At 44.3% G+C, this 20,669-nt stretch overlaps 1 pseudogene; it reads right to left on the bottom strand.

Moving 5' to 3' along the window:
- Positions 1–15,142: 15,142 nt before the first annotated feature.
- Positions 15,143–20,525, bottom strand: LOC115113939 (von Willebrand factor C domain-containing protein 2-like; annotated as a pseudogene).
- Positions 20,526–20,669: the final 144 nt, after the last annotated feature.

The raw sequence follows: 20,669 nt of genomic DNA on the forward strand, positions 1-20,669 counted from the left end.
TGTTCAATGCTGAGGGAATAATTCTCCAAAAGGCTAAATATACTACTTGGAACTTTGGGAAGGAGCTTTTACATATAGCTAGCATCCTCATTGCCTAAAATCTGTTTAACAGATTCACTACTGATGCGGCACACAACCCGAGAAAACTTGGTACTGAAGTTGTATTCACTGGTTTCATTAAATTCATTTTTTTTTTCTTTTTCTGCCAATGATGGCTTTTTATCATAACTCCAGTCCAAGAAATTGTTGCATATTTAGTTTACTGTACGGTAGACTACAGGATGTGATTTCTGTACATATCAGACTTGTAGACTCACTCAACAGGTTAGTAGCGATCATTACAGGTGCATGGACAGGCATTATCATGTAATTTGTGTTGTGAACAGAGGAAAACATATAATAGAACTCAGTCTGTTCTGTTGACTTGATATCTATATGGAGATCATGAACCAAGTAGGCTACAACAGGAATAATAAATCCTATTGGTTCTATTATATCAATCTAATCATGAATCATATTGGTATATCCATGATATTATCTTGTTTGGCCTATAGGCTGTATTCTGCCCCACTACCCCACATAGTGACTGTGGTATGACATTGTAGGTACTGTATAATATAGATTTGATATGATGCGTATTGACAGGGGGACCTTTCAGCGTAAGCTTAGAGACATCCTTCCCAGGACTATCTCTCTCTTTCACAACACGCCAGCTATGAATCAGTACTAAAGCACCACTCTTCGTCTGCGTCCCAAATGGCACCCCATTCCCCACATAGTGCACTACGGGGCCCCTATGGGCCCTGGTCAAAGGTAGTGCACTATGTAGGCATTAGGGTGTCATTTTGGCTGCATACCTTTGCTCCCACCCTCCCTGAAGTCAACTATTATTATCTTCAGTTTGTCCTGCTAATGTATAATTGCGGAGCATCAGCTTTTTTCGTTGACCATGTTTTTGATGCAGCCTTGAGTAGGAAAAGCTGACAGATGGAATGCTAATGTACTATCCAGCCTTTGGAGTGTGTCTGAAGTTCTCTCTTCATCCATCTCCTGTTGGCAGACATTGCACAGCTTCCTCCTTCTTATGCGTTTCAACCGACTGCTCATTGAGCAATCTTTTCCATAATTGTCAGAACCGTTGTTTAAAGGAAGTGGTGGGTAACTGAAACAGGAACAAGATAGGATGAGGGCATTGGAGAACAACATCAACTACTGACTGCCTCAGGTCTTCAAGCCTGAGTGCATTTTTAAAGATTTACTGTATCTATCTAGGTTTTGTACATTGAATGTTGAAAATGTTATATCTTATATAGAATGCATAATGTCATATCAAACCTACTTTTTCTATACAATCAATAAATCTGATGGTAAATGAGATACACTTATGTGATTGGTTTGTTTTTCCTTGCCAGATGAGAAAATAGATTTCACATGCATGTTGTCAGTTGCATCCCAAATTGCACCATATTCCCTTTATAGTGCACTTTTGTCCAGTGTCCCTTTTGACCAGGGCCCATAGGGCTTCAGGCAAAAGTAGTGCACTAAGTAGGGAATAGTAGTGCCATTGGGATGGATGTCCACGGTCCTGACAATGGGGCTGATAATAGTTTTTTCCCTCCATTGTTTCCAGTTGCCATGGCATTCAAAGAAACTTCTGAAACATTTCTCATTCACTCTGTCTTTGGGGCGTAATAGAAAATGTGCTGAGACTGAAGAAAGAACTCCTTCTGCTTTTAAAGACAAAGTGGAATTGGTAGAGGTAAAAAAATATATATATTTGAATTTTTTTATAAATCAGTAATTATAAATGTTGAGCTGTTCTTTCGACTAGTAAGTGTTATTGTTAGAGGGAGATTAAGAAACACCATCACACTGCATTGCGGCAAAAATTGAAACACTAAAACTACTTTGTTTTGTTTGCGTTAGCCAAATTCCAAATTGGAATTATCATCAACAATATAATATTTACTAATAGCAGTATGGACCAAGCCCTGCTCCCATCAGTGGATGCATTACAAATAAAGTATCATTTCTAGGTTGTGTTAGAACTATGTTCATACTGTCTCAGAGAGAAATCCACACCACCTTGGTTAAACAGAAAACCAAACAGTTATTGTTGAGATGCCAGCACTGTCCCCAAACTGTCAACAACAGGGATTTGGGGAAATAGGACAATGAACCACTGGCATCCCCTTACTGACAAGACATCCAGTGTGTAATAAACATCCTTCTACACAACAATGGCAACACAATGTAGACAGTTAATGGACATACAAGGACATACAAAGACACTTTATTTTCACTTACTGTAAGTTTACATTGGGTTTTTAATGAAAGATGGAGGGAGTTACAAAAGGCATGGATAAAAGATAAACTATGTACAACAATTCAATAACATAATCAAGAGACATTAGGAGAGTCGACTGGAGAGGTGTAATCAGAGCCAGTCCTGAAATGACAAGGCTTGGATGTTGGCATAAAGTCTATCTATCCATAAAGTCTCTCTATCCATATAGTATATTTATATAGTCTATCTATCCATATAGTCTATCAATAGTCTATCCATACAGTCTATCTATCCATATAGTATATTTATATAGTCTATCTATCTATATAGTCTATCTATCCATATAGTATATTTATATAGTCTATCTATCCATATAGTCTATCAATAGTCTATCCATATAGTCTATCCATATTGTCTATCAATAGTCTATCCATACAGTCTATCTATCCATATAGTCTATCTATCCATATAGTCTATCCATACAGTCTATCTATCCATATAGTCTATCTATCCATAAAGTCTCTCTATCCATATAGTCTATCCATATAGTATATTTATATAGTCTATCTATCCATATAGTCTATCAATAGTCTATCCATACAGTCTATCTATCCATATAGTCTATCCATGTAGTCTATCCATATCGTCTATTCATGTACTCTATCCATATAGTCTATCCATGTTGTCTATCTATCCATATAGTCTATCCATGTACTCTATCCATATAGTCTATCCATACAGTCTATCTATCCATATAGTCTATCCATGTAGTCTATCCATGTACTCTATCCATGTTGTCTATCTATCCATGTAGTCTATCCATGTAGTCTATCCATATAGTATATCCATGTAGTCTATCCATATAGTCTATCCATGTACTCTATCCATATAGTCTATCCATGTAGTCTATCCATATAGTCTATCCATGTACTCTATGCAAATAGTCTATCCATGTAGTCTATCCATCCATGTAGTCTATCCACGAGGTCTATACATATAGTCTATCCATATAGTCTATCTATCCATGTAGTCTATCCGAATAGTCTATCCATGTAGTCTATCCAAATAGTCTATCCATGTAGTCATTCCATATAGTCTATCCATGTAGTCTATCTATCCATATAGTCAATCTATCAATGTAGTCTATCCATATAGTCTAACCATGTAGTCTATCCATGTAGTCTATCTAACCATATAGTCTATATATCCATATAGTCTATCCATGTAGTCTATCCATATAGTCTATCCATGTACTCTATCCATGTTGTCTATCTATCCATATAGTCTATCCATGTAGTCTATCCATGTAGTCTATCCATATAGTCTATCCATGTAGTCTATCCATATAGTCTATCCATGTAGTCTATCCATATAGTCTATCTATGTAGTCTATCCATATAGTCTATCCATGTACTCTATCCATATAGTCTATCCATACAGTCTATCTATCCATATAGTCTATCCATGTAGTCTATCCATATAGTCTATCCATGTAGTCTATCCATATAGTCTATCCATGTACTCTATCCATATAGTCTATCCATGTTGTCTATCTATCCATGTAGTCTATCCATATAGTCTATCCATGTACTCTATCCATATAGTCTATCCATACAGTCTATCTATCCATATAGTCTATCCATGTAGTCTATCTATCCATGTAGTCTATCCATGTAATCTATCTATCCATATAGTCTATATATCCATATAGTCTATCCATATTGTCTATCTATCCATGTAGTCTATGTTGTCTATCTATCCATATAGTCTATCCATATAGTCTATCCATGTAATCTATCTATCCATATAGTCTATATATCCATATAGTCTATCCAATATAGTCTATCCATGTTGTCTATCCATTTAATCTATCCATATAGTCTATCCATGTGGTCTATCCATGTAGTCTACCTATATAGTCTATCCATGTACTCTATGAAAATAGTCTATCCATGTAGTCTATCCATCCATGTAGTCTATCCACGAGGTCTATACATATAGTCTATCCATATAGTCTATCTATCCATGTAGTCTATCCAAATAGTCTATCCATGTCGTCTATCCATGTAGTCATTCCATATAGTCTATCCATGTAGTCTATCTATCCATATAGTCAATATATCAATGTAGTCTATCCATATAGTCTAACCATGTAGTCTATCCATGTAGTCTATCTATCCATATAGTCAATCTATCAATGTAGTCTATCCATATAGTCTATCTATCCATGTAGTCTATCTATCCATATAGTGTATCTATCCATATAGTCTATCCATGTAGTCTATCTATCCATATAGTCTATCTATCCATATAGTCTATCCATGTAGTCTATCTATCCATATAGTCTATCCATGTAATCTATCTATCCATGTAGTCTATCCATATAGTCTATATATCCATATAGTCTATCCATATTGTCTATCTATCAATATAGTCTATCCATTTAATATATCAATATAGTCTATCCATGTAGTCTACCTATATAGTCTATCCATGTACTCTATCCAAATAGTCTATCCATGTACTCTATCCATATAGTCTATCTATCCATGAGGTCTATACATATAGTCTATCCATATAATCTATCTATCCATATAGTCTATCTATCCATGTAGTCTATCCATATAGTCTATCCATGTAGTCTATCCATATAGTCTAACCATGTAGTCTATCCATGTAGTCTATCTATCCATATAGTCAATCTATCAATGTAGTCTATCCATATAGTCTATCTATCAATATAGTCTATCTATCCATATAGTGTATCTATCCATATAGTCTATCCATGTAGTCTATCTATCCATATAGTCTATCTATCCATATAGTCTATCCATGTAGTCTATCCATATAGTCTATCTATCCATATAGTCTATCTATCCATATAGTCTATCCATGTAATCTATCTATCCATGTAGTCTATCCATATAGTCTATATATCCATATAGTCTATCCATATTGTCTATCTATCCATATTGTCTATCAATATAGTCTATCCATATTGTCTATATATCCATATTGTCTATCAATATAGTCTATCCATGTTGTCTATCCATTTAATCTATCCATATAGTCTATCCATGTGGTCTATCCATGTAGTCTACCTATATAGTCTATCCATGTACTCTATCCAAATAGTCTATCCATGTACTCTATCCATATAGTCTATCTATCCATGAGGTCTATACATATAGTCTATCCATATAATCTATCTATCCATATAGTCTATCTATCCATGTAGTCTATCCATATAGTCTATTCCATGTAATCATTCCATATAGTCTAACCATGTAGTCTATCTATCCATATAGTCAATCTATCAATGTAGTCTCTCCATATAGTCTATCTATCCATGTAGTGTCACGAATATTACCGAAGGTGACTCCCCTTCTTGTTCGGGTGGCGCTCGGCGGTCGTCGTCGCCGGTCTACTAGCTATCACTGATCCGTTGTTCTGTGTTCGTTTAGTTCTGTCTAATTGGTATCACCTGTTTCTTGTTTGGTGGTTAGGATAGGGTTATATATAGTCTGTTCAGCCCGCTTCTGTTTCGTGCAGGCTTGTTCTCCTGTTTCTTTGTTTGAGTGTATTTTTGTTGGCATTTGGGTTTCACGCTGTCCGTTTATATTTCTGTTCATTTGTGTTTCCACTTTTGTACATGTTATGTTTCCAGGACATTAAAGCGTGTTGTTTTTCCCACATCCTTTGCTCTCTGCGCCTGACTCCACACCTCTTCACTCATTTACACGTAACAGAAGCCTGCACCTTCTATGGAGTCAGCAGGAGCAGCGACCACTCCTCTTCCCACTATGGAAGAGCGAGTTCAACATCACACGTCCATCCTCCATCGCCTAGGATCAGCGATGGATCAGATGATGGAGAGGATGGATCGTTGGGAGAGGAATGGTTTCCCTACTACTACCCCACCGACCCTCCTACCAGCAACTCTACCATCTCCCCCATCTGGATCCGGTTCCAGCGCTCTGCACATGACGCCTCCGAGGAATTACGATGGAACAGCGACGGGGTGCCAGGGATTCCTGCTGCAATTAGACCTCTACCTGGCCACCGTTCGGCCGGCCCCCTCGGAGGAGGAGAGAGTAGGGGTCCTCATCACCTGCCTGACCGGTAGAGCCCTGGAGTGGGCTAATGCGGTCTGGAACGGGCCCGACTCAGCGAAGGACAACTACCCGGAGTTCATCCGCCGTTTCAGGGCCGTGTTCGATCACCCTCCAGAAGGTCGAGCGGCGGGTGAGAGATTGTTCCATCTTAGACAGGGGACGAAGAGCGCGCAGGACTTCGCGCTGGAGTTCCGGACCTTGGCTGCGGGAGCAGGGTGGAACGACAGGGCCCTGATAGACCATTACAGGTGTAGCCTGAGAGAGGACGTCCGTAGGGAGCTGGCCTGTCGGGATACTACGCTTAGCCTGGATGGACTGATAGACCTGTCGATCCGGTTGGACCATCTGCTAGCTGCTCGTGGACGTTCTGAAAGGGTCCTGTCAGTTCTACCTCCTGATCATCCTGCCCCTATCCGATCGGAGGAGGAAGCTCCTCCTGTACCAGTTGTGGCCGGAGAGGGCACACAAATGGTCGGTGCTGGAGGAATTCATCTGGGAATCGTGAGGGCAGGCAGAACACTCATCGGTCACCCCAGGTGAGTAAGCACCACACTCTCCCAGAGTTTCCTGTTGGTCACATGTTCCTATTAATTTGTTTCCTTAATTATTCTCCTTCTCTCCAGCATAAGGCACTGGTAGATTCAGGCGCAGCTGGAAACTTTATAGATCGCGGACTCGCTCAGAGGTTGAGGATTCCGTTAGTAAAAGTAGACCCCCCTTTTCCCGTGCACTCTTTAGATAGTCGACCATTAGGGTCAGGGCTGGTAAAGAAAGCCACAATTTCGTTGGAGATGATTACGCAGGGGAATCACAAGGAGCGAATTAGTTTGTTCCTTATCGATTCACCTGCGTTTCCAGTTGTTCTGGGGATTCCCTGGCTAGCTATTCATAATCCTACGATTTCGTGGAAACAGAGAACTCTACAGGGGTGCTCTCACAGCGTTCGGGTGTGCCTCCGAAACTCCGCCCCTGTGCCTTTTTTTCAAAGAAACTCGGGCCAGCGGAGCGGAATTATGATGTGGGGGATAGGGAGTTGTTGGCTATGGTTGAGGCCCTGAAGGTGTGGAGACACTGGCTTGAGGGGGCTAAGCACCCTTTCCTTATCTGGACTGACCATCGTAACCTGGAGTATATCCGATCAGCTAGGAGAATGAATCCTCGTCAGGCAAGGTGGGCCATGTTTTTCACCAGATTTCGTTTCACTATATCGTATAGACCAGGTTCCCTCAACACTAAGGCTGACGCGCTGTCAAGACTCTATGACACTGAGGACAGGTCCATCGATCCTACTCCCATCATTCCGGCAGCTAAGCTGGTGGCACCAGTAGTATGGGATGTGGACGCAGACATCGAGCGGGCGCTAAGGGGGAACCTGCGCCTCCACAGTGTCCGGAGGGTCGTAGGTACGTGCCGCTGGCTGTCCGTGATCAATTGATTCGATGGGCTCATTGTCTACCCTCGGAGGGTCACCCAGGTATTTATAGGACAATGCGAGGTCTTGAGAGGAAGTACTGGTGGCCCACTTTGAGGAGGGATGTGCGATTCTATGTTTCCTCCTGTTCGGTGTGCGCCCAGAGTAAGGCTCCTAGACACCTGCCAAGAGGTAAATTACAACCTCTTCCCGCTCCACAACGGCCGTGGACCCATCTTTCGGTAGATTTTCTTACTGACCTCCCCCTCTCAGGGTAACACTACAATCCTGGTCGTTGTGGATCGGTTCTCTAAGTCCTGCCGTCTTATCCCATTGCCCGGTCTCCCTACGGCCCTACAGACTGCGGAAGCTCTTTTCACCCATGTCTTCCGGCACTACGGGGTGCCCGAGGATATAGTTTCTGATCGGGGCCCCCAATTTATCTCCCGTGTTTGGAGGGCATTTATGGAACGTCTGGGGGTCTCGGTCAGCCTGACCTCAGGGTATCACCCGGAGAGTAATGGTCAGGTGGAGAGAGTTAACCAGGAGGTGGGTAGGTTTCTGCGGTCGTATTGCCATGACCGGCCAGGGGAGTGGGCGAGATATATTCCCTGGGCAGAAATAGCCCAGAACTCACTAAACCACTCCTCTACCAACATGTCACCATTTGAGTGCGTGTTGGGGTACCAACCAGTCCTTGCACCGTGGCATCAGAGCCAGACTGAGGCTCCTGCGGTGGAGGAGTGGGTACAGCGCTCTAAGGAGACCTGGAGGGCGGTCCAAGAGTCATTACGCCAAGCGAGTATAAGGCAGAAGAAGAACGCTGACCGTCACCGCAGTGAGGCCCCCGTGTTTGCACCTGGGGACAGGGTCTGGCTCTCGACCCGAAACCTGCCTCTCCGCTTGCCCTGCCGGAAGCTGGGTCCGCAGTGTATAGGGCCATTTAAAGTCCTGAGGAGAATAAATGAGGTTTGTTATCGATTATTACTTCCTTCGTATTATCGTATTAACCCCTCATTTCATGTGTCTCTTCTCAGGCCGGGTGGTAGCTGGTCCTATGCAGGAAGATGAGGTTCCGGAGGTTCCTCCGCCCCTCTGGACATCGAGGGGTCCCCGGCGTACAAGATACGAGCTATTCTGGACTCGAGACGCCGGGTGAGAGGCTTGCAGTACCTCGTTGACTGGGAGGGGTACGGTCCGGAGGAGAGGTGCTGGGTCCCGGTGAGGGATATTCTAGACCCATCTATGTTGAGTGAATTCCATCGCCTCCGTCCGGGATCGCCCAGCGCCCTTGGCCCCGGGTCGTCCCCGAGGTCAATCGTCGGCGCGCTGCGGAGCTGCGCGTCAGGAGGGGGTACTGTCACGAATATTACCGAAGGTGACTCCTTTCTTGTTCGGGTGGCGCTCGGCGGTCGTCGTCGCCGGTCTACTAGCTATCGCTGATCATTGTTCTGTGTTCATGTAGTCTGCCAATTGGTATCACCTGTTTCTTGTTTGGTTGTTAGGATAGGGTTATATATAGTCTGTTCAGCCCGCTTCTGTTTCAGTGCAGGCTTGTTCTCCTGTTTCTTTGTTTGAGTGTATTTTTGTTGGCATTTGGGTTTATCTATCCGTTTATATTTCTGTTCATTTTTGTTTCCACTGTACATGTTATGTTTCCAGGACATTAAAGCGTGTTGTTTTTCCATCCTTTGCTCTATCTATCCACACCTTTATCATTTCCAACATGAGTCTCTATAGTCTAACTTTCCATATAGTCTATCTATCCATGTAGTCTATCCATATAGTATATCTATCCATATAGTATATCTATCCATATAGTATATCTATCCATGTAGTATATCTATCCATGTAGTATATCTATCCATGTAGTATATCTATCCATGTAGTCTATCTATCCATGTAGTCTATCTATCCATGTAGTCTATCTATCCATGTAGTCTATCTATCCATGTAGTCTATCTATCCATGTAGTCTATCTATCCATGTAGTCTATCTATCCATGTAGTTTATCTATCCATAGTCTATCCATGTCGTCTATCCTTGTAGTCTATCCATGTAGTCTATCCATATAGTCTATCCATGTAGTCTATCCATGTAGTCTATCCATGGAGTCTATCCATATAGTCTCTCCATGTACTCTATCCATGTAGTCTCTCCATATAGTCTCTCCATGTACTCTATCCATGTACTCTATCCATGTAGTCTCTCCATGTAGTCTCTCCATTTACTCTATCCATGTAGTCTATCTGTCATGACTTCCGCCAAAATCGGTTCCTCTCCTTGTTCGGGCGGCGTTCGGTTGTCGACGTCACCGGCTTTCTAGCCATCGCTGATCTACCTTTCATTTTTCCATTTGTCTTATCTTGTTTTCCTACACACCTGGTTTCAATTCCCTCAGTATTAGACGTGTATATAACCCTCTGTTCCTGTAACGACATTCCTCTTCTTCAGAGGAGGAGTAGCAAGGATCAGACCAATGTGCAGCGTGGTAAGTGTCCATAATGATATATTTAATAAATCAACAGAACACTGAACAAAATAAAAGTACAAACAAACAACTGAAACAGTCCCGTATGGTGAAAACACTAACACAGGATACAACCACCCACAAAACACAATAGAAAACAGGCTACCTAAATATGGCTCCCAATCAGAGACAATGACTGACACCTGCCTCTGATTGAAGACCCATACTAGGCCAAACACATAGAAATATAACAACAGAACAAAACATAGAAAAACAACATAGAATGCCCACCCCAACTCACGCCCTGACCAACTAAAATAAAATCATAAAAAAGGAACTAAGGTCAGAACGTGACAGTACCCCCCCCAAAGTTGCGGACTCCGGCCGCAAAACCTGAACCTATAGGGGAGGGTCTGGGTGGGCATTTACAGCGGTGGCGGCTCTGGAGCGGGACGTGGACCCCACTCCATCATAGTCTCGGCCCACTTATGTGGCACCTTAGGAGTGGCGACCCTCGCCACCGACCCCGGATTGGGGACCCTAGCAACGGGTTCCGAATGGACAGGAGATTCCGGCAGAACCGGACATGCGGGAGACTCCGGCAGCTCCGGAGTGAAGGGCGATTCTGGCAGCTCCTGACTGGCGGGTGGCTCTGGCAGCTCAGGACAGACGGGAGATTCTGGCAGCTCAGGACAGACGGGAGACTCTGGCAGCTCAGGACAGACGGGAGACTCTGGCAGCTCAGGACAGACGGGAGACTCTGGCAGCTCAGGACAGACGGGAGACTCTGGCAGCTCAGGACAGACGCGAGACTCTGGCAGCTCAGGACAGACGCGAGACTCTGGCAGGGCTGGACAGGCGGGAGCACCTGTAGGGAGGAGACGGAGAGACAGCTTGGTGCTTGGAGGAGGACTGGTGCGTGGAGGAGGCACCGGATAGACCGGACCGTGGAGGCGCACTGGAGGTCTCGAGCACCGAGCCTGCACAACCCTACCTGGTTGGATACTCCCCGTAGCCAGGCCAGTGCGGCGAGGTGGAAAAAAAAACACACTGGGCTGTGCTGGTGAACCGGGGACACCTTGTGTAGGTCTGGTGCCATGTACCCCGGCCCGAGGAGACGCACTGGAGACCAGATGCGCTGAGCCGGCTTCATGGCACCTGGCTCGATGCCCACTCTAGCCCGGCCGATACGAGGCGCTGCGCTGTAACGCACCGGGCTATGCCTGCGCACCAGGGACACCGTGCGCCTCACGGCATAACACGGTGCTTACCTGGTCCACCTCTCTCCACGGTAAGCACGGGGGTTGGCGCAGGTCTCCTACCTGACGTAGCCACACTCCCAGTGTGCCCCCGCAATACATTTTTGGGGCTACCTCTCGTCCCAGCCGCGCTGCCGTGCTGCCTCCTCATATCGCCGCCTCTCAGCTTTCGCTGCCTCAAGCTCTGCCTTGGGGCGGCGATATTCCCCAGCCTGTGCCCAGGGTCCCTACCTCGGCTCCCGTGCTGGCCCATCCGGAACCCTCTTTGGCGTTCATAGTGGAAGTGGACGCGTCCGAGGCTGGGATAGGAGCCGTGCTCTGTCAGCGCTACGGTACACCACCGAAGCTCCGCCCCTGTGCCTTCTTCTCGAGGAAGCTCAGCCCGGCAGAGCGAAACTATGACGTAGGGGACCGGGAGCTGTTGGCTGTCGTCAAGGCTCTGAAGGTGTGTAGACATTGGCTTGAGGGAGCTAAACACCCTTTTCTCATCTGGACTGACCACCGCAATCTGGAGTACATCCGCGCAGCGAGGAGACTAAACCCTCGCCAGGCAAGGTGGGCCATGTCTTTCACCCGTTTTGTTTTTACCCTTTCGTACAGACCAGGTTCCCAGAACGTGAAGGCAGACACACTGTCCCTGCTGTATGACACAGAGGAGCAGCCCATGGATCCTACCCCCATACTCCCGGCCTCCTGCCTGGTGGCACCGGTAGTGTGGGAGCTGGACGCGGACATTGAGCAGACGATACGTGTAGAGCCCGCTCCCCTCCAGTGTCCCGCTGGGCGTCTGTACATTCCGTCTGCTGTCTGTGACCGGCTGATCTTTTGGGCCCACACGTCACCTACCGCTGGTCAGCCAGGCATCGGTCGAACGGTGTGCTGTCTGAGTGGGAAGTACTGGTGGCCCACCTTGGCTAAGGATGTGAGGGTTTATGTTTCCTCTTGCTCAGTGTGCGCGCAGTGTAAGGCTCCTAGGCACCTGCCCAGAGGTAAGTTACATCCCTTACCCGTTCCACAATGGCCATGGTCGCACCTGTCGATTGATGTCCTGACCGATCTTCCCCCATCACAGGGAAACACCACGATCCTGGTTGTTGTGGATCGTTTCTCTAAGTCCTGCCGTCTCCTTCCTCTGCCCGGTCTCCCTACGGCCCTACAGATTGCGGAGGCCTTGTTTACGCACTACGGGGTGCCTGAGGACATAGTGTCTGATCGGGGGTCCCCAGTTCACTTCGAGGGTCTGGAGCGTTCGTGCCCTCGGCAGTGATGGCCCAGGACTTGCTTCGCCACTCCTCCACTAAACTCTCCACCTTCCAGTGCGTACTGGGGTACCAGCTCCTTGGCATCAGAGTCAGACCGAAGCTCCTGCGGTGGACAACTGGTTCCAGTGCGCGGAGGAGAAATGGGACGCCGTTCACCATGTCTCCACTATCCATATAGTCTATTCATGTAGTCTATCCATAGTCTAGTAGTCTATCCATATAGTCTATCCAGTCTATCCATATAGTCTATCCATATAGTCTATCCATGTCTATCCATGTAGTCTATCCATGTAGTCTATCCATGTAGTCTATCCATGTAGTCTATCCATGTAGTCTATTCATGCCAGCATGGACCAATATGCTGCACACAAACATACAGAAGAAGAACAGTTTCCCTCCTTTTTGGTTTCCATGCAATGGTCCCTTCAAAATGGATGTGAAGGAAGCAAGTGAACAGTGTATAGTTTTCATGTTCATACCAATTTGTTTGTATTTGTATTTACACTGAACAAAAATATTAACCCAACATGTAAAGTGTTGGTCCCATGTTTCATAAGCTGAAAGAAAAGACCCCAGAAATGTCCCATATGCACAAAATTATTCTTTATCTCATATTTTGTGCACACATTTGCTAACATCCCTGTTAGTAGGCATTTCTCATTTCCCAAGAGAATCCATCCACCTAACAGGTGTGGCATATTAAGAAGCTGATTAAACAGCATGATCAGTACACAGGTGAACATTGTGCTGGGGACAATAAAAGGCCAATCTAAAATGCACAGTTTTGTCACACAACACATGTTACGGATACAGTTATCCTGTGTGTGTGTGTATCCTGTGTGTGTTTCTTTTCTCTCCTTCTCCCCTCACAGGTGAAAACCATCACTCCCCAATCAGTCAACAATCAATCATCAATCAGAAGACACACCTCCTCCTACTTCCTATCCTATCACAGTTCCTTCCCCATGGTTTAAAAACCCCATCATTTGTTTGCTCTAGAGCAATCTCTAGCTCAATCTCTCTGTAAATGCCATGTCTGTAGGTCTCTGTGTTTCACTCTCGCTTTGTGTCTTAACCTCTCTTTTGTTTAAGCACCTCCATAGCACTTTGTCATCACCTGTGAGTATTGTTTTTGGTTATGGTGTTTGTGTTTGTTTGCTGGTGGGAAAAGGGGAAACCAAGACAAGTCGCCCATGGGCATACACTACCCCCGTAGGTGAACTTTGTTAAATACACTAGTTAGAACTGGGCGGACCACCAACTGTATTTTTGGTTAGTTAGTTAGCTGTTGTTAAAGTAGGCTAGTCTAGCTTAGGGGTGTTTTTGAATACTTATTGTTTCTTTTCTTGGGTCCAGCTCAGCCCCTTTTCCTGCTCCCCCCATTACCGTGTGTTTATAAATAAACCTAGAGTTTGACGGTAGATTTCTGTTGTCGTGGTTATTTCGTGCACACTTTTACTTTGTCACAATAATAATTTGCATGAGTTATGTTACGGGTCTCATTACCATCCCCCCTAGACTGTCGGGCCAAAAGGGATTCGTAACAACACAATAACACAGATGTCTCAAGTTTTGAGGGAGAGTGCAATTGGCATGCTGACTGCAGGAATGTCTACCAGAGCTGTTGCCAGATAATTTAATGTTACTTTTTCTACCATAAGCCGCCTCCAACGTCGTTTTAGAGAATTTGGCATTATGTCCAACCGGCCTCACAACCACAGAGCACGTGTGTGGCATTGTGTGGGTGAGCGGGTTTGCTGACGTCAATGTGAACAGAGTGCCCCATGGTGGCGGTGGGGTTGTGGTATGGAAAGGCATAAGCTATGAACAAAGAACTCAATTGCATTTTATCAATGGAAATCTGAATGCACAGAGATACCGTGACAAGATCCTGAGGCCCATTGTTGTGCCATTCATCCGCTGCCATCACCTCATGTTTCAGCATGATAATGCACGGCCCCATGTCGCAAGGATCTGTACACAATTCCTGGAAGCTGAAAATGTACCTGTTTTTCCATGGCCTGCATACTCACCAGACATGTCACCCATTGAGCATGTTTTGGATGCTCTGGATCGACGTGTACGACAGTGTATTCCAGTTCCCACCAATAGCTAGCAACTTCACACAGCCATTGAAGAGGAGTGGGACAACATTCCACAGGCCACAATCAACAGCCGGATCAACTCTTTGCGAAGTCGCACTGCATGAGGCAAATGGTGGTCACACCAGATGCTGACTGGTTTTCTGATCCACACCCCTACCCTTTTTAAGGTATCTGTGACCAACAGATGCATATCTGTATTCTCAGTCATGTGAAATCCATAGATTTGGGCCTAATACATTTATTCAAATTGACAGATTTTCTAATATGTTGCATTTATATGTTTGTTCAGTATATTATGGATCCCCATTAGCTGCTGCCAAGGCAGCAGCCACTTTCCTGGGGTCCAGCAAAAGTGACACAGTTACATACAATTATGGGTCTCTGACATTCTCATAGTGAGTTGTTTATAGTTTACAAAACTATAATATTCATACAGAATGTTAATGTTTCTTACACTAGGCATTAGCTTTCAGAACCTATTTTTTCACATCTATAATGTTCCATTCATATCAAATGTATCGACAGAAGATTGTGTGGGACGTTGACTCATCTTGACATTAGACCACTTTTTAAGCCTGAACAAACTTTGATTTGAGAGTGAGCTGCCACTTCACAAGTTCATTCATTGATAGTCATTTGGAATAGGTTTAGGTTTAGACAAGAGAACGCAAATAGATCCACATTGGTACTACATGCTACAGTTAGTGTCTCTTCCTCTTCAAGTCCTGCTGATAACCACCTAAGTAACCTTCAGCGGTTGCCCTCCCAGTAGCCAGCGTCGTGACAGTGACACTTTGTGCAGGAGTCCACCCATACAGGTTCCCCCCCTGGGATCACCTGGCTGTGGGTCAAATCCACATAGCAGGAGGGCCCTGGGGAAACACACAATACTTTATCTTAACTTGCCATTTGGTTGTGATATTTTGCATTGCACTTCTCTTTCCATGAGGATATAACTGTCACCTCTACCGTAAAGAGGAGAGGGTATTTTCAGTGGAAGTTTAACTACAGACAATAAGACTTGATTAACTCTGAATTACTGTAATTTAAAAAACTATGTATACTTAATTGTGCAGTCATAGACCACCTAAAATCAAACCATGAATGCATCTTCAAATGGCTACTTTCCAACTCGATAAACTGCCTTTTAAATAGCTATTGTGTGTCTCAGGTAGAATAGGAGAGAGTGGATCGGTCATTGGTAACGGTGTGTGAAGAGCATTATTTCATGCTGATATAGTTATTCTTCCCCCACTACTTCTATTTGTTTGGATAAATGATCACATTCATACAGTATATTGCTGCTTGTGGTGCTGACAACAGTAATGTGACAAAACTAACGGCATGCATCAATCACAATAAGAAGTCAATTATGAACTGTTTCTGCACAGAGAATAGACAATGTGAGGAATGTGAACATCATCTTCCCTGTATCTAGCCCTCTCTCATCTCCCTTTTCCCAGAGTAATTTAAAATAGAATTACTTCCTTGTCAATAAAGAATTTGATGACCTGTGATATCGCACAGCCACTTACTGTAAGCGTGTGTGGAGAAAAAGAGATGCTATTTGAGTGAGTTTTGCTCATTATTATTTAGGAATCATGATTGTAGCTAGCTAATATTGACACTGATGGATATGCTAGCTGCTACTTAGGTGAAACATACTTAGACACGTTCCTTCTTTCCCTATTTCCCTCAATGTTCTATATCATCCACAGCAGATTACCCACTTCTCTGTCTCTCCGGGACATCTTTCAAAAAATTGTAATCCGTTCGAAGGTTCTATGTAATAACCACGAGGTCAGTTCACTCACCCTCTGGGCATTCAGGGAAGCACTTCCCATTGGTGTTGACAGGGTTGACGCAGGGCGGGGGGGGGCACAGTCTGCCACTAGGCAGCGGGCGATGCCATCACTGTCACAGGTACACTGCTCGCACTCACTTGGCTGCCAATCACACAGAACAGAACACAGGCTGTCAGAGACAGAGGACGGTGTCCCAAATGGCACCCTATTCCTTTTATAGTGCACTACTTTTGACCAGAGGCCATAGGGGAATAGGGTGTAATTTGGGTTGCAACCACAGACATAGTCCTACCAGTGTTCTTTAGACTGCCACTGGCAGATATTGTATCACTTTTAGACATGAGCAGTTGGACAGAAAATACCTCCCAAGATGTTATTTGTCATTTATTGAGACAGGGCACTCGACCAAGTCCATATTATGGCAAGAACAGCTCAAATAAGCACAGAGAAATGACAATCCATCATTACTTTAAGACATGAAGGTCAGTCAGTCTGTAAAATTTCAAGAACTTTTAAAGTTTCTTCAAGTGCAGTAGCAAAAACCATCAAGCGTTATGATGAAACTGGCTCTCATGAGGACTGCCACTGAGAACAGGGTAGGTGAATGGATGATAACCACATTAATGGTTCCCACCGTGAAGCATGGAGGAGGAGGTGTGATGGTGCTTTGCTGGTGACACTGTCTGTGATTCATTTAGAATTCAATGCACACTTAACCAGCAAGGCTACCACAGCATTCTGCAGCGATACGCCATCCCATCTGGTTTACGCTTAGTGGGACTAAAATGTGTTTTTCAACAGGACAATGACCCAACACACCTCCAGGCTATGTATAAGGGCTATTTGACCAAGAATGAGAGTGGTGGAATGCTGCATCAGATGACCTGGCCTCCACAATCCCCCGACCTCAACCCAGTTGAGATGGTTTGGGATGAGTTGGACAGCAGAGTGAAGTAAAAGCAACTAACAAGCGCTCAGCATATCTGGGAACTCCTCCAAGACTTTTGGAAAAGCATTCCAGGTGAAGCTGGTAGAGAGAATGCCAAGAGTGTGCAAAGCTGTCATTAAGGCAAAGGGTGGCTACTTTGAAAAATATAAAATATATTCTGATTTGTTTAACACTTTTTTGGTTACTACATGATTCCATTTGTGTTATTTCATAGTTTTGATGTCTTCACTATTATTCGACAATGTAGAACATAGTAAAATAAAGAAAAACCCTTGCATGAGTAGGTGTGTTCAAACTTCTGACTGGTACTGTATGTGTAATGTATGTTTTATTGTATTGAGTTCATGTAAACCGTTAACAGATGTTTTCCCCTGTCACGATATTGGATGTTTATCAGCATCTCTGCATGTGGTTCAGATACAGAGGTTGAGTTAAATGAAGTGAAAGAAAATAACACCATGAGGCTCTGGGCTTAATGTCTCTTAGCTCATCCAGTGCTGTGTCAGAGGGCCTCTGATTATCCCCTTAGGGATCTCCCATTAACCATAATAACCTCATCAAGAGGACAATGAGCCAAGAGTAAATCTCACTGGCTTGGCTTTTCTGTTGCCAGAGTCGTTTCATATTTTAATTCATTGACTGAGAGGGTATTGAATTTCTGCTTGGCTTTGTTGGCTCTGCTTTCCTCTTTCCACTGAAGCAAAGGAGTTTATTCTTCAAGCAGGTTGAACTGTGGCTAATGATTCTGCTGATTTACAGCAACAGACAACAAAGAGTTGTATGTAATCAATAGCACAGCAACCTAATCACAAACTAGAAACATAGATGCAATTAGAAACAAACAACAAATATTACTGAAGAACCCATTCAATATTGTGGATGAGGACTATGAAGGAGATTATCAAAAAACTTACAATGTGCCCCCAGAAGAATCTCAATATCAACTGGGTGATGTATGTCTATGTCTGTTCTCTCAATTTACATCTGCACTGTCACATTTGAATAGACTGGCTGTAAATGTAGCAAGATTCAGCATTTAACAGCAGCATACTGCCTCCATGTGGCAGTATCTCCACAAGATACAGTCCCTGTCAGTAACAGCTTTTCAGCTACTAACCTAATTGAGCAGGTGTAAAATTAACCAGCTATACTGTATCCAAACAAGATGGCGTAGCAGTCAGACGTCTTTGTCTTGTCGTGTCATGTGTATACATCTTTTTATATATTTTTTATTCGCATATATTTAAAAAATATTATTCTTAACCTCAATTTCAACATACTCTCCTGCAATCCGCCTCACTTAATGTGGTATGGATCTGCTATTTTCTTTACTTTTCAACTGGAACCCCCAACAGAAGCTAGCCAGCTAACTAGTTACTATCTAGTAGTCAGCTAGCGGTCATCAGCTAACCTTTAGCCCGAACAACACTTGCCAGTCTGCACAGCGTGATTCAAACCAGAGCAAATCATACTTATTTTTCTCCATATCTCTGGATTTCTACCGCAAGCTCTGAACCTTTTGTCCTGAATCTAGCTAGCTGCTATCCGAGTGGTCACTCCTGGCTAACGTCTCTGTCCCAAAACAAGAACCAATTAGCCTGGAGCTAGCCTTTGCTAGGCCCATCTCCCGGCTAGCCGAAGAGGTCCATCAGCCACTCCTTGGGCTACAATACCTATTTTTCCAATTGGCCTGGACCCCTTTTACTGCCGACACAGAGCCCGGCCGATTCATACGTAGTCTGCCCAAGGTTTTTTTTCAACTGGCTCGCGACATCCCCTGAATGCCCATCTGCTAGCCGCGGCCCGCTCGCTGTCTAGAGCATATCGGACTGTTAGCTGAAGAGGCCCATCGGACAAATTCTTTGGCCACTATTCCTATTTTGACAATTGTTCTGGACCCTTTTATCACACGGAGCCCTGCTGATCCATCACAACTGATCTCCCGACAGTAACAGCACGAGAGGGCTACAACAGACTTCTTCCGTCGCTACGTCCCTCATCCTTCTTCTTCTGCTAACTTGCTAGCCCCAGCCCGCTAGCTGTCTGAATCGCTGTGAGTTTATGTGGCCTACCACTTTGCGGCTGAGCTGATGTTGCTCCTAGATGTTTCCACTTCAAAATTACAGCACTTACAGTTGACCAGCGCGCACAGACAGACTTTGGAGCGCCCACTTCAGGGGGTAGCAGAACGACCATCATGATAGTAAGAGGAAAATCAATATACATCAGTCAACTCAATAGACATTTGAGAAGTAAATGACAACCCAGAAATATTATTTTTATTAATTCGAGATAAAAATTTACCTGATCATATCGTGCCAAGTACGGCAATATTTATTGTAGCCTACCTGGAAGTTTTGTCCCAGTTCGTACACCTCTCCCCTGGTACTCACAGCCTATCTTCTCACATCTTGGGCAGCAATCAGTGGGATAGTGGCTGACATGGATGCAAGCGGTGTGCAGAGGTGCATTCCGTCCTTGCACAAGAAGACCCCTCTGTGGTGCATTCACACTGCGTGCAATGGTCCGAGTCTAAAAAATGCCATTCTCCTACATAGTAGACGCTGCCGTTTGCATCACAGGTGTTCTCCTGTCCAGCCACAGAGAAAGCCAGACCGACCTGGACACAGAACAGTAGAGACATCACGGAACGCAGAATCCCCATCGAATAGTGCTTATTTGAAAACATTTTCATGACCAAAAAAACTATTAAAAACCCCCGAAAGATTGTGTTCCAGTGTCCACGATTTAAAAATGCCAAAATGTGCTTTAGTGTTTATGGTTATAGAGCAATATCTGCCACATTGTTGCAGAATATAACATCCTCACAACATTTATTCAGATGTCCTAGCCTAAAACTTTTCTAAGGTTATGTTCTCGACTCCCGATCTTTCACAGATTAGAAATTTGTAGAGGGAAAGTTATTACGCCTCTATGTGGGTTAAATTACAATTCACACGTGACAACCTAGTCCAGTGCACATACTCTGCTCTTCCGTCAGCTGTC

The sequence above is a fragment of the Oncorhynchus nerka genome, linkage group LG9b (genome assembly GCF_034236695.1).
Source record: "Oncorhynchus nerka isolate Pitt River linkage group LG9b, Oner_Uvic_2.0, whole genome shotgun sequence".
Classification (NCBI taxonomy): Eukaryota; Metazoa; Chordata; class Actinopteri; order Salmoniformes; family Salmonidae; genus Oncorhynchus; species Oncorhynchus nerka.